The sequence below is a fragment of the Peromyscus eremicus genome, chromosome 17 (assembly GCF_949786415.1).
Source record: "Peromyscus eremicus chromosome 17, PerEre_H2_v1, whole genome shotgun sequence".
Lineage (NCBI taxonomy): Eukaryota > Metazoa > Chordata > Mammalia > Rodentia > Cricetidae > Peromyscus > Peromyscus eremicus.
The window spans coordinates 59,469,967-59,491,766 of record NC_081433.1 but is presented as its reverse complement, the minus strand read 5'-3'; the positions used below and the strand labels follow the sequence as shown (position 1 = coordinate 59,491,766).

The following is a 21,800-nucleotide window of genomic DNA, read 5'->3' as shown; positions in this document are numbered from 1 at the left end:
ATCTGATGCTCTCTTCTGACCTCCACAGGCACCAGGCATGCACATGGTGCACAAACATACATGCAGGCAGAACACTAATACACAAAATTAAATAAATAAATCTAAACAAACAAACCAACCTCCACACCCTCGGCTTGTGGTAGGATTCCGCCATAAAGAAAACCCAGCCACGTGGTAGTGTACTCCTTGAGAGGCAGATTCAGGCAAGTCTCTGTAAATTAAGAGGCCAGTCTGTGGTGGCGCACGCCTTTAAGCCCAGCATTTGGGAGGCAGGCAGATCTCTGTGAGTTCAAGCCCAGCCTGGTCTACAGAGTGAGTTCCAGGACAGCTAAGGCTACACAGAGAAACTTGGTCTCAGTAAAAAATAAAAATTAAAAAAAAAAGAGGCCAGCCTGGTCTATATGCCAAGTTCCAGGCCAGCCAGGGCTACAGAGAAACCCTGTCCTCCTCTACCCCTCCTCCAAGAGAAAGAGAAAAAGACCCAGCTGCTGAATCTGAGTGATTGACTAGGAGATTTTGGCCCCAAGGTAAGGAGAAGAGGGGAGACCCCGACTGTTGACACTTTCCACTTTCCTCACAGCTATCCTAGAAAGTCAAAATCCCTTGCCTAAGTTGAGGGTATATGGCCAGGTGGCCCACTCAAGACGAAAAACGGTTAAACTAAGCAGTGAGACAGCTCGGCCTACTCAGGCTGGCTGAAGAGTACCTAGAGAGCTGTTCTCTAGAAGGGACTCTAGAAAAATGAAGGGCCCTAGTGCTCCCAGAGGTCACTGTGTACACACCCAACAACCCCACCAGCAGCTACACCATGACAAAGACAGCTGAGTAGGACCCACAGCTCCCAAAGGACCCATGACAGATCTACCCTGAAGCGGGGGTGCTGGGCTCTATAAGAAAGCTGCTTCCTTTCCTGAGGGCAGAGCCAACCTGGCCATTTGGTGTTACCAGAGAGGTCTGTGACTATCAGAGAAAACAAAGTGAGAAAGATGGGGGATGAGTTCTTCAGAGAACAGCCCAGAAGGTGACACTCCCAAGCACCTCCTTATGGTATTGGACTTTGCCTCCTTCATCTGGATGGAACATGAGGCCAGGCTGTCACACAAAGCTGAGGCGAGATTCCACAAGGCACACAGACACTGATGATCTGTTGCAGGGTGAAGGTGCTCCATACAGGAATACACTATGGCCTGGCATCCCTAACCGCACTCCACTGTGCTGAAGCCCATGTCCACACCCCAGGCATGAAGAGATTGTGAGCATTCCTTATCTCACTAACTCCCAACACAACCTCCCCAAGCAGATAGAAAGCACCACCCCTTTTCCAGAAAAGGAGACCAAAGGGCGGTTCAGCAGCAGCCAGTCACTAGCAAGTGGCAGGCGGGGCTCACACCCAGGCAGAACAGGCTAAGTCGGACCAGTCTAAAGCACTTAAAAGCACCACCTCAGGTAGGCTACAGGAACAGAAAGATCAAACTAGCCAGGTGGGGGTCTAGAAGAGTTGTCAACAAATCCTTGTCAAACAAGCGGCCTTTACCCTCTTCCCCAGCCACAGCTCTCCACTTGGCACTTTGCTAGCCTTGAGGACAAGTAGCTCCAGAGTTCTACAACCCCAAACCTCCACAACTCCCACCTCAACCTGCTAGGAGCTCTTCTCCATTCCCCACCCCCGAGCCCAGATGGGTGCTCTGGCTCTGAAAGAGGCGTCACCAGACCTTTCCTATGAGGAACCCCAGAACTGAAAACTAGAACAGAATATGGAATCTAAGTCCCTAAGGAGGACACCTGGAAAACAGCAAGTGCTTCTCTGAGGTTGAAGAGAAGGCTGGTGCAGGCCACAGAAGCGGCAAGAGGCCCTGGCTGGGCAACCTGAAGGCTCCCAGTCCCATCCTGAGGCTACCTATGAGTATTCTATTAAAATAAATTCCTTTGTCTTCTAAAAGACTAACCTACATTTTCATCAGACAAAAAGAGGTCACAAATACAGCCTGGAAAGCTCTGGGAAGAGGAGGAACAGGGGACTAAGCCCAACATTCTCCTGGATCACACTGGCAAAAGTCTTCTGGTGCCTAGAAGAACGGACACTCTTTTTTCCTGAAGATACCAGTATGGGGACTTCTATTTTGCTGTGTGATCAGTTCAACCATCACTGCCTTCCTAGTTCAATCCAAAGAGGCCACTTTGTACAAGTGGAGCAGGAAGTCAGTCCTGCTACCTGACAGTCTGTCACCTCCTGAAGCAGCATCCATGCTTAACCAATAACCACACTCAGCCTCAAACTGTGGCCCTGACAACTTGTTCTTCTGGTTCTTAGGAGGAAGCCCAGCCATGCTCCTCTAAGACTGCACCTATAGCCTGTTTCATAATCTTCCCAGCTCTCCACACTGAGCATAAATTACCTCACTTATGAGGGCAAAGAAAACAGCCCTGCTGCTCCTGTGAGGGACAGAAAACTGGAGTCCATAGCCAGGCGGTGGTGGCACAAGCGTTTAATCCCAGCACTTGGGAGGCAGAGCCAGGCAGATCTCTGAGTTCGAGGCCAGCCTGGTCTACAGAGCGAGATCCAGGACAGGCACCAAAAACTACATGGAGAAACCCTGTCTCCAAGGGGGGGGGGGGGGGGGGGGGAAGAAAACTGGAGTCCAAGCAGGGGCTTTCTCAACACCCAGGCACTCAATGGCTGGTCTGGTCTGGTCTTAAGCCCAACTCTCTAGAAGGGCTGAAAACCAAGACTTCTGAAGTCAAGATCTTAATTTTCTCCAAAAGAACAGATACCAACATTGCTGAATGGCATTGCTGCTTTCCCACCTACATCCTTTCAGTTATCTGTTCAGACCCAGAGAGGTCTTGGCCTGGCTGTCTGGCCCCCTTTGATGAGTGCCACTGCTCTCAGGGGAAATCCCAGCTGCCAGCCTGCCAAGCCTGTCCACAAGATTGGGGGGGGGGGGTCACACAACAGAGGGCCCAACACACACTGAACAATTCCAGTCTACCTTCAGCTCAAGCACTCTCCATCCAGAAACTCTCCATTTTTCTCTTGATGTACTCAACCCCTACTTATCCTGTGACCCCAAAGGGGAAAAGCCCCAGCCCACAAAGTCACACAGCCCTTCTCCCTCTGTCTCCTCTAAGTTTTCTTAGCCCACTACCCTCACTGTACCTCTCCTGAGATGTGATTCCTAGTACAGAGCACAGTATGCACACCGATACACACTGAATAAATCAATCTGCAAATCACTATTTGCAATGCCAGAAATTTACAGAATAAATGATGCAGAACAAGTCAGGCAGCTACTGAAGAACTGAGCATCTAGGTCTTAACAATGTGCTTTATTACTCAAATAAGGGCTGAGGATTACACAAAGTTTGAGGCCAGCCTGGGCTATACGGTGATTCTAAGCCAGCCTTGGCTAGAGTGAGACCCTGTCTCAAAAAGAAACAAAACCAAACCAACATAAAATAGCTCCTTCCTGGGGGTGGGTGGGGTAGCACACAGACACAACAGCTTCCAGAAAGCTTCCTGAGGAGGCTCAGACCCAAACACTGCACAGATCCGTCACCATCATAATATGCTTCATCACAGGACCTGCCAAATGACACATTAATAGAGATGACATGACACTAAAGAAATGTCATCAGAGTGGAACTAACAAGGCATGGTGATCAATCAGTAATGCACAAATGCTCCCATTTCCTGCACTACACTGCTTCCAAGGCTAAAGGCAACCCTTGAACTAAAGAGAAGGTTGTGGCAGGGTTCTCAGCTGGGAAAGATACTTGCCCCCAAGCCTGAGCATCTAAGCTTTTTCTCTGGAACCCACACGGTGGAGGGAGAAGCAACTCCAGAAAGTTGTCCACTGATTCCACACACTCCTGAGTGCAAACACACCGAAAAAAAATAACATTTTTAAAAAATGCTTCAGAATTTCAGGAAGCAGATGAAGAATGAAAGGTGGGTAGTGAGTGAAGAAAGCCTAGGGAACTGCTCTCAAAATTCTCACACTTAACTGTTTCCTCTAGAGAACTCTGAGTCCGCAGCAGCCTAGTGGCTGTGCCCCTCAAAGGCCAGCTGGATTCCGTTCTCCGGGGACACAGCAAGGCTGGCATGGTGTTCTTGTCACCAGATTACGCCGCCTCCATGCAGAGGTACAAGGAGCTTGGCTCATGTTTTGGAGCTGGGGAAATTCTCATAAGCAGGCTGAAAACAGCAGCATTCCCCGACTCTAACGCTGAGAGGAACCACAAGCCCATCTTTGCCCCTCCACTAAGAGGTGGAAACCGGGAGAGGGGGACAGGGAACGTGGGGAGGGGACACACAGCAGGGCCTTCAGAAGCTTTAACTCCTCAACTGGAAAGTAGATAGGTATTACGAACCCTACATCCCAGGGATCACTTCTTTTACTTGCTATATTTGCAAAGGAAACTTGGCACTTGCACACAGCAGGTTCTCCTCCTATCTGAGGGCCAGGTCTAAGCTATGGACCTGAGGGTATTCACATACAGTGCTGTGGTGTAATGTTACTTTTAAAAAAGTTGTACTCTCTGAAGGGCAGGATGAGATCAGAACAAGACTGAGGCTCAGCATATAGGGTTCTGTCCACAACCAGTTGTCACTTTGTGAATGGACACACACACACATTAACAGGGATGTGGGGAGCGCTGTGTACTCCAAGTAGGCAAAAAGAAGTAAATGCTGTGAAGAAAAATTCAAGGCTCTGGAGACTCACCCGGACTTTGTCCTAAAGAATCCAAAGCCTCAAGATAAGGGTGAACTACCTGCAGTGGATCAGGTACGTAGAACTTGCAGCCTCTGCTAAACTGCAGAGGCAGAGAGGAAACAGACTGCCATACAGGTCCCAATAAGGGATCCCCATTCATTTCTGGGTCTCAGTGAGCACAGACCCATATCGGTGTCCGGCTGCGGCTGCGGCCTGCCCAGAAGCCTTTCCTTGTTGAAGTGATCAATTCCGATTCTTGGCATTAATCCCTTTAAAGGACAGCTGCTGCTGTCTAGTCACTGATGCCAACCCGTTCCAGGTGGAAGAAAAAAAGAAATTAATAGAGCCACCTCATAGACCCGGAGGCAAATTTAAAGTGGAGGGCCATGAGGAAGCCAGGAACCAGGAGAGGGGGAAGGGTCCCCCGGCTCCCCGGGGTCAAGCAGGAAGGGCGCGAGCCCAAGCAGGACGAGGGGGGGTGCGGAGGGGAGGGCCAGCCCTGCAGGCGTGGGCGCGCGGGGACTCTTATTCTGACACGGGATCCTCCGCCGCCGCCGCCGCTGCCGCCGCCGCCGCCGCCGGATTCAACGCCGCCGCGGGGCCGGGACCCCCGACCCTCGCGTGGACCCTCGCCCCACGCCACTGGCCCACGTGCTGCGCTCCCGCCGCTCCCGCCGCCCCCGCCGGTACGGCCTCCCAGCCCGAAAAGCTCAAGAGGCGAGAGATTGCTTGGCCACTTCCCGGGACCCTGGCCCCCAGACCCACGTGCGCGGGCGGCGGGGAACTTTCCCGCGGCGCGAGCGAAGCGAACCGCAGCGCAGCTCGCCGTATGCGACCGAGCTCCCACTTTCCCGCGCCCCCGCCCCGCCTGGCCAAGTTTGCTGGGAACTTACCGGGCCGCGCACCGACCGGGCCCGGGGGCAGCGCGCGTGTCCACGGAGCGGGGGGCGGGGGGGCGCCGGCCGCGCGTGCTCGCTGCGCCTGAGGGGCCGCCCGGGCCCGCGGCGCTCGCTCCGCCGCTCCGCCCGCCCGCGCCGCCGGCCAGATAATGCGCCCCTCGGCCGCACACATGGAGCCCGGCGCCGGCGTCACCGCCCGGGACATGCGCACCAGGTCAGCGCGCCCGGCCCGCGGCCCCCAAAACACCGGGGAGCTCTTAAAGGCGACGCCGCCCGCCCGCGCCCGGATGGGCGGGGCCCTGGGAGGGGAGGGGCTCTTTTGTGGGCGTGGTCTGTTGTGGGCGTGGTTCTGGAGGCGGGGTCGGGCGGGCCTCCCCGGAAGCGCCGCCCTCCCCGCCCGGTAGATCGGCGACTTAGCGCTGGGCTGCCGGGTTTTCCACAGGAGCTACTGCGCTCCCCCTCGGGCCGTGGCCAGCTTGGCGCGAACAGCCCGGCCGCGCCCAGGGCTGACTCACGCTGACCTCGCCCCGGCCCTGCGCGGCAACTCTGAAACACGCGCCCAGGGCCTCGCGAGCCTCCCTCTCAGGAACTTCGGTGTTGACCTCCTGGGAGAGGGTGCGATCGGCTGAGCGGTTCCCTGCCCCCTCACCCCCACCCCGGAGCCGCGGACAGTTCTTAGAAGAAACAACCTACCCACCTCCAGACACGGTGATGGGCCGCTGTCCCCCTCCAGTCATCCACACCTGGCCTATGCTTCTGGAGAAAACGAAATCCCCAAGAAAACAAACCTGCGCCCAGACCTCTCCAGTTAGCACCGAGAAGACAATATAACCAGAAAGGAAGCGAGTTTGGGGAGGTCATGAAGCACCTAAAACCAATTTACAATTTCAACGGGGAAAAGTACAAAGTTCATAGAAAGTCTGTTGTCAGAGCAGCGAGATGGCAAGACTAATGCCCTGAGTACCATTCTCACAAGTTGTCCTCTGGCACAAACATGCACTCATAAATAAATGGTAATTTTAAAAAAAGAAAACACATCTGCAGCAATGGCTCCGCAGGTACCAGCACCCCTACGGTGGCTTACAACCGTCCATAACTACAGTTCCAGGGGATCTATGCCTTCTTCTGAACTCAAGCACATACCTAGTGCACAGACATACATGCAGACAAAACACTCATACAAATCATAAAGAAACCTTAAGAAAAGAAAGCTAAGGGCTGGAAAGTTGGCTCGTTGGTTAAGGGGACTTTGTTTGTTGTGAAAGACCTGGGTTCTATTCTCAGCACCCACATGGAGGCTCCCCATCTCCTCAGGCACCAAGTGCTCATGTGGTACACAAGGACACACATGCAGGCTAAACACTCGTACATATCAAATAAACATTTTTTAATCTAAAAATTAAAAAAATAGAATAGAAAGGCTTGAGGCAGGTGGGTCTGTATCAAGGCCAGCCTGGTCTACAGATGGAGTCCCAGGACAGCTAAGGCTAGGCTACACAGAGAAATCCTGTCTTGAGATGGGGGGGGGGGGGGAGGAGGGGAGAACCTAGTGTCACAAAGCAGTTGACAATATGCAAATCACCAAATAGACTCCTGCCATGTTCCTATTCCAGCCTTAGAACAGTTTGTGATGTGACAGACACCTGGACTCCTGAAAACTGCTGAAGGGCCTTTTTACAACATACATAACTGAAACGTGGCACCACAAAAACTGTAACATAACCTGATGGCTTCCGTTGTGTTTGGTTGGGAAACCATCAATGCACTCCCACCCACAAGTGGATCTCACCCCAAATTTGAAAAATATTTCCTATGGAACAAGCTTTACAGAAAATGCTCGTCCTCAACACTGCTTTCCTAAAGCCCTTCTGAATTACCTGTGGAGTTCCACATACATTAGCAACTTTGTCACTGATCCCACCGTACACCTAAACTTCCAAGTTTAATGCAACATCTTGCAGGACCTCAGAAGAGGAGCATTCTTCAACTCAAAAAGATACAAAATACCAAAGGGGGGAACTTGATAAAGAAATGTGAATGTTTCGACTCAAACAAAGCTCTCGAACTTGACCAGCTGTATGTAGTTGAGGAGCCTCCAGGGCCATGCCAGTGCAAAACTGGGTAGGCTGTATCCAGGGCTTCCACTATACACAGCACTGCTGCTCTAACGTAATCCACAGTGATTAATCAGATGGTGTGCATTACATCAAAACAAGCAAAATGCTACCTCACCTACTGAGGTGGTTCCTATCAATGCCAACCACGAAAAGAACCAAGTCTGGTCAAATGGGAGACCTGAAACTCCAGGCCAAGGTAAGAATTCCAGAGTCTGAGCTGTTGAGCCCTTTCTGAGTCACCAAGGTGACAAACTGTCCTGTTTAAAGAAGGAGGCCTCAGCTGTGACATACTAATGACACTGCCTTGTAGACTGGTGACAGGTAGGCTGCTTCAGCTGAGAAAGTATTGAGTGGAAAGCAAAGGTAAAACACCAAAAGGTTTCCTTCTGTGACAGCAGCAGAGCCAGGGGAACAAATGATGAAGTAATGGTAGATGCAGGCCCTTTGGGGGTCCCTTTTTGACTTAGCTGCTTGGATGGAAATCTCTCTGCCCTGGTGCTTTGGGCAGGCTCTTAAGAAACACGAGGCAATCACCTACTCACTCCACTGTCCATCTGCAGACACCCTAATTAACAGCCATGTTTTCCTCTGCTCTCTCTGCTCTACGAACAAACTGTTAGTGAAACGCTTTCGAAACACTTCTCTAACAGGAGCTGTAGCTCAACAGTGGAACCCTTGCCCAGCATGCCAGAACCCCAGGGAAGAGCAGAGAGAAAGAAAAGTTAAAAAAAAAAAAAAAAACTTTGCTAATAATAGCCAGGCCCTCCTTATATCCCAACCACTGTAAAAATAGTCTAATTATCTTTTAAATACACTATTAAATAAACTAACATCTGAGCCTGTTCCTACACAATGAAGGTACTGAAGGGGAGAAGAAGAAAAAAACCTTGGGGGCTAAACTCCATGTTCATGTCTCCTTTTATAGCAAAAGCTGGGGCTGGCCCATGCACTTTAATTTTTCTTTTTTCTTTTTTTTTTTTTTTTTTTTTTTTGTTGTTGTTTTGATTTGGTTTGGCCTCAAACTCATCCACCTGCCTCTGCCTCTCAAGTGCTGGGACTAAAAGTGTACGCCACCATGCCCGGCAACACTACACTTTTCAGTTCGAAAGTTCCTTTCAAGTTTCTGGTGAACAAAACTTAAAATGCATTCCTACCAAGAACTAGGAGAACAAGGGTCCCAAGAGCTTCACAGGTGAGAGGCCAGCAGAAACATACTCTACAAGCTCACAGAAAGACAGAACGACCCCAGTTTACAGAATGCATTCCTAAGAATCAAGTGCACATCTGTCATCCAGCACTCAGGAAGCAGAGCAGAAGGATCAGGAGCTCATGGCTAATTTGAGTCACAGGAGATCCAGTCTCAAAAAACTAAAATGAGGAAGAGAGAAGGGGGAGACTCAGCTGGACTCAGCTGCAGTTCAAGAAATAAGCCAGTGACTAGCAAGCTAGAGGCCCTAGATTATGTTCCCAGCAGTATTTAAAAAAAAAAAAAAAAAAAAAAAGAGCCGCCGGGCGGTGGTGGCGCACGCCTTTGATCCCAGCACTCGGGAGGCAGAGCCAGGCGGATCTCTGTGAGTTCGAGGCCAGCCTGGGCTACCAAGTGAGTCCCAGGAAAGGCGCAAAGCTACAGAGAAACCCTGTCTTGAAAAACCAAAAAAAAAAAAAAAAAAAAAAAAGAGCCATCTGACCTAGGGACACATGCCCATCATCCTGCTACCAGAGAGGCTTGAGGCACCCTGAGCTACAAAGTGAGTTCAAGGCCAACTTGGGTAACTTAAACAGTGTCAGGTCCCCCAAGAAATTTCTTTTCACAAAGTCTGGCATTTAGACAGACCCTGTTTCAAAGTAAAGCAGAAAGCTAAAGCTAGGTTAGTTCTAGAGGGCTTTCTTATCATGTGGATGTCCTGGGTTCTATCCCCAGTGTAGGAAGCCCTGGGTGAAAGTGTAAAGAGTGGATGAAGTCCTGGGTAACTGTGTAGAGTAGATGAAGTCCTGGGTGACTGTGTAGAGAGTGGATGAAGTCCTGAGTGACTGTGTAGGGAGTGGATGAAGTCCTGGGTGACTGTGTAGAGAGTGGATGAAGTCCTGGGTGACTGTGTAGGGAGTGGATGAAGTCCTGGGTGACTGTGTAGAGAGTGGATGAAGTCCTGGGTGACTGTGTAGGGAGTGGATGAAGTCCTGGGTGACTGTGTAGGGAGTGGATGAAGTCCTGGGTGACTGTGTAGGGAGTGGATGAAGTCCTGGGTGACTGTGTAGGGAGTGGATGAAGTCCTGGGTGACTGTGTAGAGAGTGGATGAAGTCCTGGGTGACTGTGTAGGGAGTGGATGAAGTCCTGGGTGACTGTGTAGAGAGTGGATGAAGTCCTGGGTGACTGTGTATTGTTTGCATGGGCCTAGCCGAGTCAAGGACCCAATGTGTGGACACATGGGAATTGGCAAAGCCTTTTCCTGGGGTGAGGTTCAGAGGCATTGCAAATCCTTCCTCTGATCCCAGTTCAAAAGTTGGCAGTTGTACAAAAACTAGTAAGCACAGCTTCCTCCTCCAGGACACTACAGGAGACTGCTCCCCTATAGAACCTCCTACCCAGGCTAGCTCACTCCTCCTCCTGTGCTACACATAATAATAAACACCCTCAGGTGCCAGGTTGTAGTATAGTAGTTGCCATAGATCAGAGCAAGCACAGTCCACCTGATCCCAACTTCTCTGTATATGTGTCTGTTCTTTCCTCATTGTCTCACCACCCTAGTCTGATTTCCAGGACCAAGGCATGCAGTATGATACACCCCAGTATGAAGGAAAGAGAGGGGAAAAGAAGAGAAGGAAGAAAGAGGAAAGACCAGCAGGTTGAGTCACAGAGGAAGAACTAAGCCCCTCTCTGACGATGAGATATTTGAGGAAGCTCCTAACAGATGAATTATAGAAAGCATTCCAGGCATCCAGAACAGCAGAGCAGCAGGCTGGATTGAACTATAACATAATAATTGGAAAAGGGGGATGAAAAGGCCAGCTTCAAGCTCATTAGGTAAAGATGCTTACTGCCAAGCCTAACAACCTGAGTTCAATCCCTGGGACCCCACATGGTGGGAGAAAATTGACTCCTGTAATTTTGTGTGTGTGTGTGTGTGTGTGTGTGTGTGTGTGTACAAAATAAATAAATGTTTAAAGAAAATACTAGTGGCAGGGCCAGGCTGGTGGTATTGCTCATTAATAGAGTAGAACTCATGCTTGGCATAGATGAAGAATTGGGTTCTATTCCCAGAACCAAGACAATAAAAGTGGGGTTGGTATCTGGACATGACAGCACATGGCTGCAGAACCAGCTGTTCAAGAGGCGGGAAGATCATTTAAACTCAGGAGTCTGAGAGTAGCATATGAAACTCAGTGAGTCCAATCCCAGCACCACAGATAAATAAACTCAAGAGTCTGAAACCAACTGGATATAGTATCTCATAGATATAACCTTGGAACTTTTCATGTATTTTTATTTATTATGTATGAGTATTTGTGGGCATGTACAGAAGTCCATCACATGTGCAGAAGTCAAAAGAAGGTGTATGTGCTGGCTAGTTTTAGGTCAACTCAACACAAGCTAGGTTCATCTGAATGGAGGGGAACTCAAATTGAGAACAAGCCTCCATAAGATTGGGCTAGGCAAGTTTCTAGTGCATTTTCTTAATTACTTACTAATAGGGAGGGCTCAGCCCATTGCAGGTGGGTCCACCCCGGGCTGGTGGTCCTGGGTTCTATTTTTTTAAAAAAGCAGGCTGAACAAGCTGTGGGGAGCAAGCCAATAAGCAGTACTCCTCCATGGCCTCTACGTCAGCTCTTGTCCCAGGTTCCTTCGCTATTTGAGTTCCTGTCCTGATTTCCTTAGATGATGAACAGTGATGTGGAAGTGTAAGCCAAAAAAACCCTTTCCTCCCCTGCTTGCTTTGGTCATGGTGTTTCATCATAGCAACAGAAACCCTGACTAAGACAGTAATGGGATCCCCTGAACTGCAGTTACAGATGGTTGTAAGCCACCATGTGGATACTGGAAAAGCAGTTAAGTATTTTTTTTTAATTTTGTTTTTTTGTTTTGTTTTGTTTTGTTTTGCCTGCATGTATATGTTTGTATGATGGTGTCACATCCCCTGGAACTGCAGTTACAGAAACTGCCATGTGGGTACTGGGAACTGAACCCAGGTCCTCTGGAAGAACAGTCAGTGTTCTTAACTACTGAGCCACCTCTCCAACCCCACCAGTAAGTAAGTATTCTTAAATACTGAACCATCTCTTCAGACCTAACCCTAGACCTAACCCTAGAACCTGGAAAGCTGAGGCAGGGGGATCATTGCAAGTTCGAGGACAGCCTAAGTTACAGTAAGACCCTATCCCAAAAACAAAAACAAAAATCTGCATATAATGAAGTGTCCATGTAGGTTCACAAGCAAAGCAGCAATGACTGTAGGTTTTGACCACTTTGAGATTACTATTATCAAACAGTGGTGCAAGGCCCCTATTTGTTTCTTCAGAAAATCTTTACAGGAATAAACAAGGCAAGTGTGGTGATGCAGGCATGATTCCCCAGCACTTAGGAGGCAGAGGAAGGAGGACTGCTTAAAACTGAAGCCAGCAGGCTGGGTGGTGGTGGCGCACGCCTTTAATCCCAGCACTCAGGAGGCAGAGCTAGGTGGATCTCTGTGAGTTCAAGACCAGCCTGATCTACAGAGTTCCAGGACAAGCTCAAAAAGCCAAAAAAAAAAAAAAAAAAAAAAAAAAAAAGAAAGAAAGAAAAAAACCTGAAGCCAGCTTGGGATACAGAAAGACCCTTTCTCACAAAACAAAAGAAAATGAAAGTACACGGGGACGAGGATGAAGCCTCTGTGGTAGAACACTGGCCTAGAATACACAAAACCTAGCTTTGATTCTGGGCAACACAGAAGAAAATAATAAATTGTACCAAGCTTTCTTTCTTTCTTTCTTTCTTTTTTTTTTTTTTTTTTTTTTTTTTTGGTTTTTCAAGACAGAGTTTCTCTATGTTAACAGTCCTGGCTGTCCTGGAACTTGCTTTGTAGACCAGGCTGGCCTCAAACTCACAGAGATCCACCTGCCTCTGCCTCCCAAGTGCTGGGATTAAAGGCGTGCGCCACCACTGCCCAGCTTTCAAGCTTCTTCTATTTTGTTTTTATTTTTTCTAACTTATTCTTTTTTTTTTTTTTTTCTTTTTTGGATTTCAAGACAGGGTTTCTCTGTGTAACAGTCCTGGCTGTCCTGGAACTCACTTTGTAGACGAGGCTGGCCTTAAACTCACTGAGATTCACCTGCCTCTGCCTCCCAAGTAAGTGCTGTGATTAAAGGCATGTGCCACCAACACCCAGCTCTAACTTATTCTTAAAAAAGAAAAGAAAAAAAAAAAAAAACACTAGAGGCTGGGTATGGTGGCACACCCTTTAATCCCAGTACTAAGCAGAGGCAGACAGATCTATCTCTGAGAATTCAAGTTGGTCTACAGAGTTCCAGGGCAGCCAGGGCTGTTACACAGAGAAACCCTATCTTGAAAAACAAAAACAAGACAAAAAAAAAAAAGTACTAGAACTGCCCAGGTGGCTCAGTGGGTACCAATGCTTGCCACACAAGCCTGGTGACCTGAGTTCAATCCCCAGAAGCCATGTAAAGATGAAAAGAAGAGAACCCACTGCATGAAGTTGTCCTCCGACCGCCACATGAAAGTCATGGCACAGGCTCACACAACATGTACTTACACATACACAATAATAAGTTGTTTTCTAATTAAAAAGGGGGGGGGGAAGAAACCCACTCATCAAAACCCAATACCAGTCTGTTGCTCTACATGTTGCCAACCACCATGTCCCACTCCTGACAGTATGGAATTCCAAGTCCACCTACGCTCATCCTGTGCCTCCAGAACATGCTTTTAAGTCTCCAGGTGACTCTGATGCTGTCCTTGCTCCCACAGGATTCCCAGCAACCTCAGTGCCCTAAAGGGTTAAGTAGTAACTGCTCTGAAGTCTTGCTGCAACCAGGAAGCACATCTCCTGCTGTCCTTGGCTGCATGTATCACTATTGGGCAAGCAATATTCCTTTTGTGTCTACGTGTGATTTACAGTTCACATCCCACTCCTTACCCAGAAGAGAGAAGATGTACCCTCCCCAGGGCTTCCCTTCTAGGATGAGAAGCCCTGCCCTACACAGAGACAGGGGCTCTTTCCACTTTATTTTCTCCTTCACAGCACACAGCCATGCCTCCTTACATGCAAAGCAGCCCCACACTATAGCATGAGAACAGGAAGACTTCACTTAAGCCAGGCCTGCTGGCAGAGGCTGAGAATCCCAACTACTTCTGTGGCTGAGGCAGAAGTACTCCAAGTTCGAGAACTGCCTAAGGTAAAGAGGGGAGTTCAAGGCCAGTCTTGAACTTGGTGATTCCAACAAGTAAAATGAGCACTGGGTTCCAGCTCAGAGGTAGAGTGCTTGCTAAATATGTGCTAGACCCTAGATTCCATTCCCAGCACTTTGAGGGGAGGGGAGACAATCTCATGTTATGTCAAAAGTCAACCCTCACTGGGTATGGTGGCACATGTGTACAATCTAAGAACTCAGAAGGCTGAAGTAGAAGCAGGAGAGTTACAAATCTGAGGCAAACTCTGGCTCCACAGTCTGACCTTATGTCAAAGGGGAAAAAAAAAAGGAAAAGAAAGAAAGATAACCACCCAACAGAGGCATTTAAAGGGTTAAATATAAAGCCTAAATCTCTGGGTGTTGGTAGCATGAATTCCAGGCTAGCTTAGGATACTGAATAAGACCCTGCCTGCCTCAACTCCCACCCCCAAGAAAGTCTAGAAGCATGCCAGGATAAATCTTAACAGATTTCAGATCCTTACAAGGAGTCTAGATGACAGGACTAAATTTAATCTATATAATTCGACTCCCTGTTTATTTATTTATTTTAGGGACAGGGTCGCAGTCTGGTGCCCAAGTAAGGTGGTCATGGAACTGACACTGATCTCCAGCTTCAGCCCTAGTGGATGGCTTGCAGGCATAGGCTACCACATCTGGTTCCCCTTGTGCTCAATGCTGGATCACACTTGGGCACATTTCAGACTTTCTGTGTTTGAAACCAACTTTGGGCTTTGCTTTTCTATGCTAGAATGTTGAGTTCAAAGGAAATCAGGTCAAGGGACAACACAGGGTCTCCACTGCACCTACACTCTCTCCCTTAGAACACCCAAACTCTAGCTGGGCGTGGTGGTGCACGTCTTTAATCCCAGCCCTTGGGAGACAGAGGCAGGGGATCACTGTGATTTCGAGGCCAGCCTGGTCTACAAAGTGAGTTCTAGGACAGCCAAGGCTATTACACAAACAGAGAAATCCTGTCTCAAAAAAAAAAAAAAAAAAAAAAGGAATTCCAATCTCTTTACTGCATAGACACTCCTTGCTGCAGCATTCTCTGTTCTTCTTGATCCAGCCCCATCCCTGACCCTCAGCAAGTAAGGTTAGTGATACCCTGACTCTTGAAGTCAGGTCTTCTCAAGGACACATACGGCCATGCAACAAGGTATGAGCTTCTTCCCCATCCACCCTGTTACCCTTCAGTAGACTCTGCAAGTCCATATCCCAAGTATCGGGCCTGGGGCCCAGCACAGACATTGTGTATGTTCCCCTCCCCTCCCCTCTACTCTCCCCTTCCCTCTACTCCACCCCTTCCCTCTACTCCCCTCCCCTGCTGTCCACTCCTCTTCCCTCCCTTCTCCTCTGAGATTTAAACATTCCATCCCAAAAGGAAGCTCGTTAAGCAGGAAGGTAGTCCCTGAAACTGACCAGATTCACGAGGCCCCTCCCTGCCAGAGTAAGCAGAACTAAGCTGCAAAGACTAGAGACCAGACCTGCTTGCCTGGCAGAAGCAGGAACTATCCCAGCTGCCTGGAAAAAGTTTAGACCAACTAAGACACCTGGAAATGTCACTGGTCAACCTGTTCAACTGCCTGAAAACTGTGCAGTGTGCTCCATGCTCCCAGCTTTGTAAGCTGTCACCCCTGCTGGGGTGGGCTTTGGTGATGCAGCTGTCTTTGAGTCATTTCTTATGTAAGTAACCCCAATAAAACTCTTTGGTTCACCAAGTTGAACTTTGATGGTGTTCATACTTTGGTGTGCCGTGTGCTCTCTATCCGGGGTGAGTGGACATGTGTGTGCATCCCCCCAGGAAAAGTTTTTGTCATACAACAATGGACTAGCTTGTTCCTGGGAAGCTTTAACCTGTCCAACCTTAAGTAGACAGCTGTGCTAGCTCTGTAACAGCTGCCTTAATGGAGTGCCTCTGTGTACTCAATACCTACACCACAGGTGAGGACACAGTATCAAAGACTAGGCCACTTTTTGTTTGTTTGTTTGTTTTTTGAGACAGGGTTTCTCTGTGTAGCTTGGTGCCTGTCCTAGAACTCACTCTGTAGACCAGGCTGGCCTCAAACTCACAGAGATTGCCTGCCTCTGCCTCCCGAGTGCTGGGATTAAAGGTGTGCACTACTACCGCCTGGCCAACTAGTCCACTTATAATTAGGTACCTATCCTTGGTCCCAGGGTAGCAGATGGCACTACCCACACTCAAGTTCAAGTCTGCAGGGGAGGAGTGCTACAAGATTTGTGCTGCAAGCATGGCCTCCAACGGTCCATTCATACAGCAAAAAAACAGGACAGCCTCCACAGGTAAAGTGATGACCTGAGTTCCATCCCAGAAGGAACCAACTCCACAACTGCTAAACCAAAAGCGGCACTGCTATGTCTGCTTCTTGATTCTCCCCACACCTCCCTGGCAGCCCCTCCAAAACATATCCCTGAAGGTCACCTGGTGACAGCACAAGCGGATAAATGCTCCAGTTGGCCACCCTCCCCATGAGTTTGTAGGTACAGCAGCCAGACCCTCTCACAAAGAACTTTATGATTTAAAAAAAAAAAAAAAAAGGAGAGCATGAACTGGTTTCCTGTGCTCAAATTGGGGCACAAGAACTAAGAGTGTGAACAGAGTTCTCAGGAAGAGAGGGAATAAGAACGAAGCAAGTTTCCACTTCTCAAGGGCAGTAGAAGCCCAGAGGTGGAAGCTAATCACTAGCACGGTGGCACTACTTGTCCACAGCTACTTCCAATCTGGGTCTATCTCTCCATCTCCCAAGTCAGTATTTGGGTGCAAAGAAAAAAACAGACTATCAGGAACTCTCCTTTAGAGCCCTCTTCCTACTCCCCTCACACCCTATTGTTCCCTAAATGAGAACTCACCCTCTCTCTGCCTGCAGCCCTGACACACAACCCATAGTTAAGGAAAACACCTGTCCAATCACTGACCTGAGTGGATTACCATCAAGCCTGAGACTTCCAGCCTCACTCCCGTACAGTAATGTCAAAATGGCACCTTCCTAGTCCACTATAAGAGGAAGATACAAGGGCAAAGGGAACCCATGCACTCCTAACATTATAATGCATGACAGCAGTCAGCCAGCTACTGGAACTCTCACTTTCCCCATGCAATCAGCAACTAGCATGCACAAAGCCTTGGGTTCTATAAGAGCACATAAACTGGCTGAGGAATGCATGCCTATCATCCCAGCACTAAGAAGATACAGACAGGAGGATTGGAAGTTCAAGGTCACCCAGGACTCCATGGTGAGTTTGTGGTCAGTCTGAGATATCAGAGATCCTGTGCAAAAAAAAAAAAAAAAAAAGAAAAAAAAAAGTCTATCTTCCTTGTCTGAATTTTTTAAATTATTTATTTATTTATTTTTATTTTATGTGCATTGGTGTTTTGCCTGCATGTATGTAAGTGTGAGGGTGTCCTAGCTTGAGGGTATCAGATCTTATGAGCTGCCATGTAGTTACTGGGAATTGAACCCAGGTCCTCCGTAAGAGCAGTTAGTGCTTTTAACTGCTGAGCCATCTCTCCAGTCCTTGTTAGAATTTCTTAATTGTTTTTTTCTTTTTCTTTCTCTTTTTTGGGTTTTTCAAGACAGGGTTTCTCTGTGTAGCCCTGGCTGTCCTAGAACTCACAGAGATCCGCCTGCTTCTGTTTCCCAAGAGGCATGCACCGCCACCACGCAGCTCAGAATTTTTTTTTTTTTTTTTTTCTTCTTGAGACAGGGTTTCTCTGTGTAGCTTTGCAACTGTCCTGGAACTCGCTCTGTAGACCAGACTGGCCTCGAACTCACAGAGATCCGCCTGCCTCTGCCTCCCGAGTGCTGGGATTAAAGGCGAGTGCCACCACCGCCTGGCTCAGAATTTGTTAATAATTTTTTTTTAAATACTTTTGGGTTTATTCTGTAGAACAGACTTGCCTCAGACTCACAGAGATCAACCTGCCTCTGCTTCTCAAGTACCAGGAATAAAGATGTACAGTACCAAACCCAGCTTAATTTTTTTTAAAAAAGATTTCTATTTATACATCTGTCTGTCCCATGTATGCAGATACCCAAGGAGGCCAGAAGAGGGCGTTGGATCCCCTGAAGCTGTAGTTAACAGGTGGTTGCTTGAATCCTCTGGAAGAGCAGCAAGCAGTCTTAAGCACTAGGCCATATCTCCAGCCCTAAATTTTTTATTTGAATCCAATAGGATGGTGCCTACTATAATCCCAGAACTGTATGAGTGAGAGAGGAGTACTGTGGGAATTTAATGCCAGCCAGGAACAGTGGTACACACCTGTCATTCCAGCAGTGCTCAAGGATCCCTGAATTCCAAGCTGGCCTAGGCTACACAGCAAGACCCTCAGGAGGGAAAAAAAAAAAAAAAAAACCTACTAAAACAAAAACCAAAACCAGGTAGTCCTGCAGTCATGGCTACTTGAGAACACACAGTAGGGAGATTCTTTAAGCATAGGGTTTGAAGACCAATCTGGGCTACAAAGGAAGATCTTCTAACCCTATAGCCAAAACAGGGAGACAGAAAGATGGTGCCCCAGGCAGCCTGGGTAACATAGCAAGACCCTGTCTCAAAAAAATTAATTAAAGCAGGTGGGGAGGTACAGGTAAGAAAGTAGCTGTACGTCTCAGGGCTTGCCAAACATGAGCAGGTGTCTTGTTTCCATACACAGCACCACACCAAAAAAAAAAAAAAAAAAAAAAAGGAAAAGAAAAAAGAAAAGCTTCAAGTTGGGAAGGGTTTTGCTAGCTATTACCTTCTGTATAATACCTCTGCCATGAGGGAATGCCACAGGACTCCAGAAACACATGGTGTGTTTCCAGAGACTAAAAGCTGGGCATTCTGCTCTCTGTTGCCATGGATCAACTACTGCCAACAGCCATCATAAACCTCACAAATGCCACAGAGCCTCCTGGTCTCTGTCTCCAGGAAGGAAACAGAAGCTAGGTGAGGAAGTTAGATGGGCAGTGAAGTTTCACTTCAAAACCTCCCAGAAATAGACACTCAGGCTCCCAAAGAGACTGGCTGCAGCACCAAGGGGTGTCCTCCAGGAAAGCCCATGGTGTTCATGCTTGTCTCCTTGTCTGCAGATGGGCTGGCAGCTCAGTGAGAGCCACCACATTCTGCTAAATTCCAGACCAGTGACACCCAGCACTCACTTCAGGCAAGCAAACACTATGTTTTGCTGGCTTGGGCAATTACATCAACCAGTTAACTTCACACTTCAAATGTTTAAATTTAAACTAAGTTATGTATTTGCTTGTGTATCTCATGTATCAAACTTCCTATGTAGCCAACAACCCCTGATCTTCCTACATCCGTCATACTGATGCAGGAAGTATTCTGGGCTTTGTGCATGCTCTGTAGTCCTCTACCAATTGAGTTACATCTTTAGCCCTAATTTCTTTCTTTCCTTCTTTCTTTCTTTTTCTTTTTTTTTTTTTTTCTTTTTTCTTTTTTGTTATTGTTGTTGTTTTCTGAGACAGGGTTTCTATGTGTAGCTCTGGCTGTCCTGGAACTTGCTTGGTAGACCAAGCTGGCCTCATAGATCTGCCTGCCCCTGCCTCCTGAGTGCTAGGATTAAAGGCTTGTACCACCACCGCTCAGCACTAAATTGTTTTTTAAAAACAGGAAGGGATGGCAAGATGGCTCAATGGGTAAAGTTACTTGCTGCCCAGGCCTAATGATCTGAGCTCAATCCCCTGGGCCCATGAGGCAGAAAAGGACTGACTCCTGAAAGTCATCTTCTGACCTCCACACATGTGCCATGGCATGTACTAAACACCCATTCACATATACAAACAAATAAATAAATAAATGTAAAAAAGTTTAAGGCATTTATGGAACTGGGATTGATGGCTCAATGGTTAAAGAGCATTGGCTATTCATCCAGTAACTGATGGAAACAGAAGCAGAGAGCCATGGCTAAGCACTAGGCCCACCCCGCTCCAGAAGTCCAGTCGAAGAGAGGGAAGAGGAATTCTAAGAACAAGGACATCAAGAACATGATGGGGAAACCTACAGAGACAATCAAACCAAGCCAGTGGGAACTCATGAAATTTGTACCGACAGCTGTGAAGCCTGCATGGGACTGGACTAGGCCCTCTGCATGGGCAAGACAGTTGTGTAGCTTGGTCTGTTTGAGGGGTCCCTTGACAGTGGGAATAGGATCTATCCCTGGTGCATGAACTGGCTTTCTGGAGCCCATTGCCTATGATGGGACACCTTGCACAGCCTTGATTGCAGGGGGAGGGGCTTGAAACTACCTCAGCTGAATGTGCCAGGCTATATCTTTTCAGAGGAGGGGATGGGGGGTGAACTGGGGAGGGGGGAGTTTGGGGGGGCAGAGGGAGGGATGAGGGGGCATCTGTGGTTGTTATGTCAAATGAATAAAAAATTTCTTAATTAAAAAAAAAGCATTGGCTACTCTTACAGAAGCCTGGATTCAATTCCTAGCACCCACATAGCAGCTCACAACCATCTGTAACTCCAGTACGGGATCCTAAGCCCCCTTCTGACTTGCTTGGGTACTAGGATACATGCGGTACACTGACATGCATATAAGCCAAACACCCAATGTAATTTTTGGTTGTCAACTTGACTACATCTGGAATGAACTACAATCCAGAAATGAAGGGCACACTTGTGAGAAATTTTTTTGCTTGGTTTGAAGTGGTTGAACCCACTTCTAGTCCGAACCTTTGAGACATCAGACACATGCTTTGATCTGGATCTTGAGGTGAGAAGACACACCTTTAATCTGGGCCACACCTTCTGCTGGAAGTCTAATAGGACATAGAAGAAGGAAACTTTGGCTGTTTGTCTGCTTGCCCTCAACTTGCTGACACATCCATTCCTTCACTGGCATTGGAACCTACTTCTTCAAGACTCCAGCATATACTGAAGAGCAGCTGAGACATCCAGGCTTGGAGACTAAACAACTATTGGATTCTTTCTGTTCACAGCCTGCCACTGTTGGATTACCTGGACTGCAGCCTATCAATCATTCCAATAACCCCCCTTTCCCTATATATTGAGAGAGATTCATTCTATAAATTCTGTTACTCTAGAGAACCCTAATTAATACAACCCATACACATAAAACTTATTTTAAATAATTAATAAATATTCACAAAGCAAAGATTTGATCCCCAGCACCACAATACCGCTGTTACTACTAATAATAATAGCAGCAGCCAGGCCAGGTGTGGTAGCATACACCTTTTTCTTTTCTTGGAGACAGGGTCTCTTTCTTCAGCCATGGCTATCCTAGAACTCACTCCATAGACCAGGCAGGCCTCTAACTCAGAGATATACCTGCCTTTGTCTCCTGAGTGCTGTGATTAAAGATGTGTGTGGTACTACATCCAGCAGCATATCTCACTCCAGAAGTAGAGGCCAGCTAAAGCTATACAGTGAGACCCTGTATCAACCAATCAAGCAATATAATAATAATATTTTAAATGGTACTGGAGATGTAGTTCAATATAAGAGTACTTGCCTAGTGAGACTGAGAGCCTAGGTTCTCAACCTCAGAACCACAATAATAAATAAAAACTTTATTCACTTGACAACGTGAGGTTAATCCCTGGGACCCACATGGTAGAAGGGGAGAAGCCACTGGAAAAGTTGTCCTCTGACCATATGCCTTCTCACAATAAATAAATGG

At 47.8% G+C, this 21,800-nt stretch overlaps 1 protein-coding gene across 6 annotated transcripts in view; it reads right to left on the bottom strand.

The window, feature by feature from the left end:
• Gatad2a (GATA zinc finger domain containing 2A) overlaps window positions 1-21,800 on the bottom strand; it is a 97,085-nt gene that overhangs the window by 66,223 nt on the left and 9,062 nt on the right. The window contains exon 1 of one of the 6 annotated variants that reach the window (XM_059244725.1): window positions 5,609-5,704. The exons of 4 other annotated variants lie outside the window; for them this stretch is intronic. The gene's annotated coding sequence lies outside the window, so the exon portion shown is untranslated. Of the gene's footprint in view, window positions 1-5,608; window positions 5,705-21,800 lie in introns of those variants that run through there. One more of the 6 variants, XM_059244732.1, reaches the window with a different exon arrangement.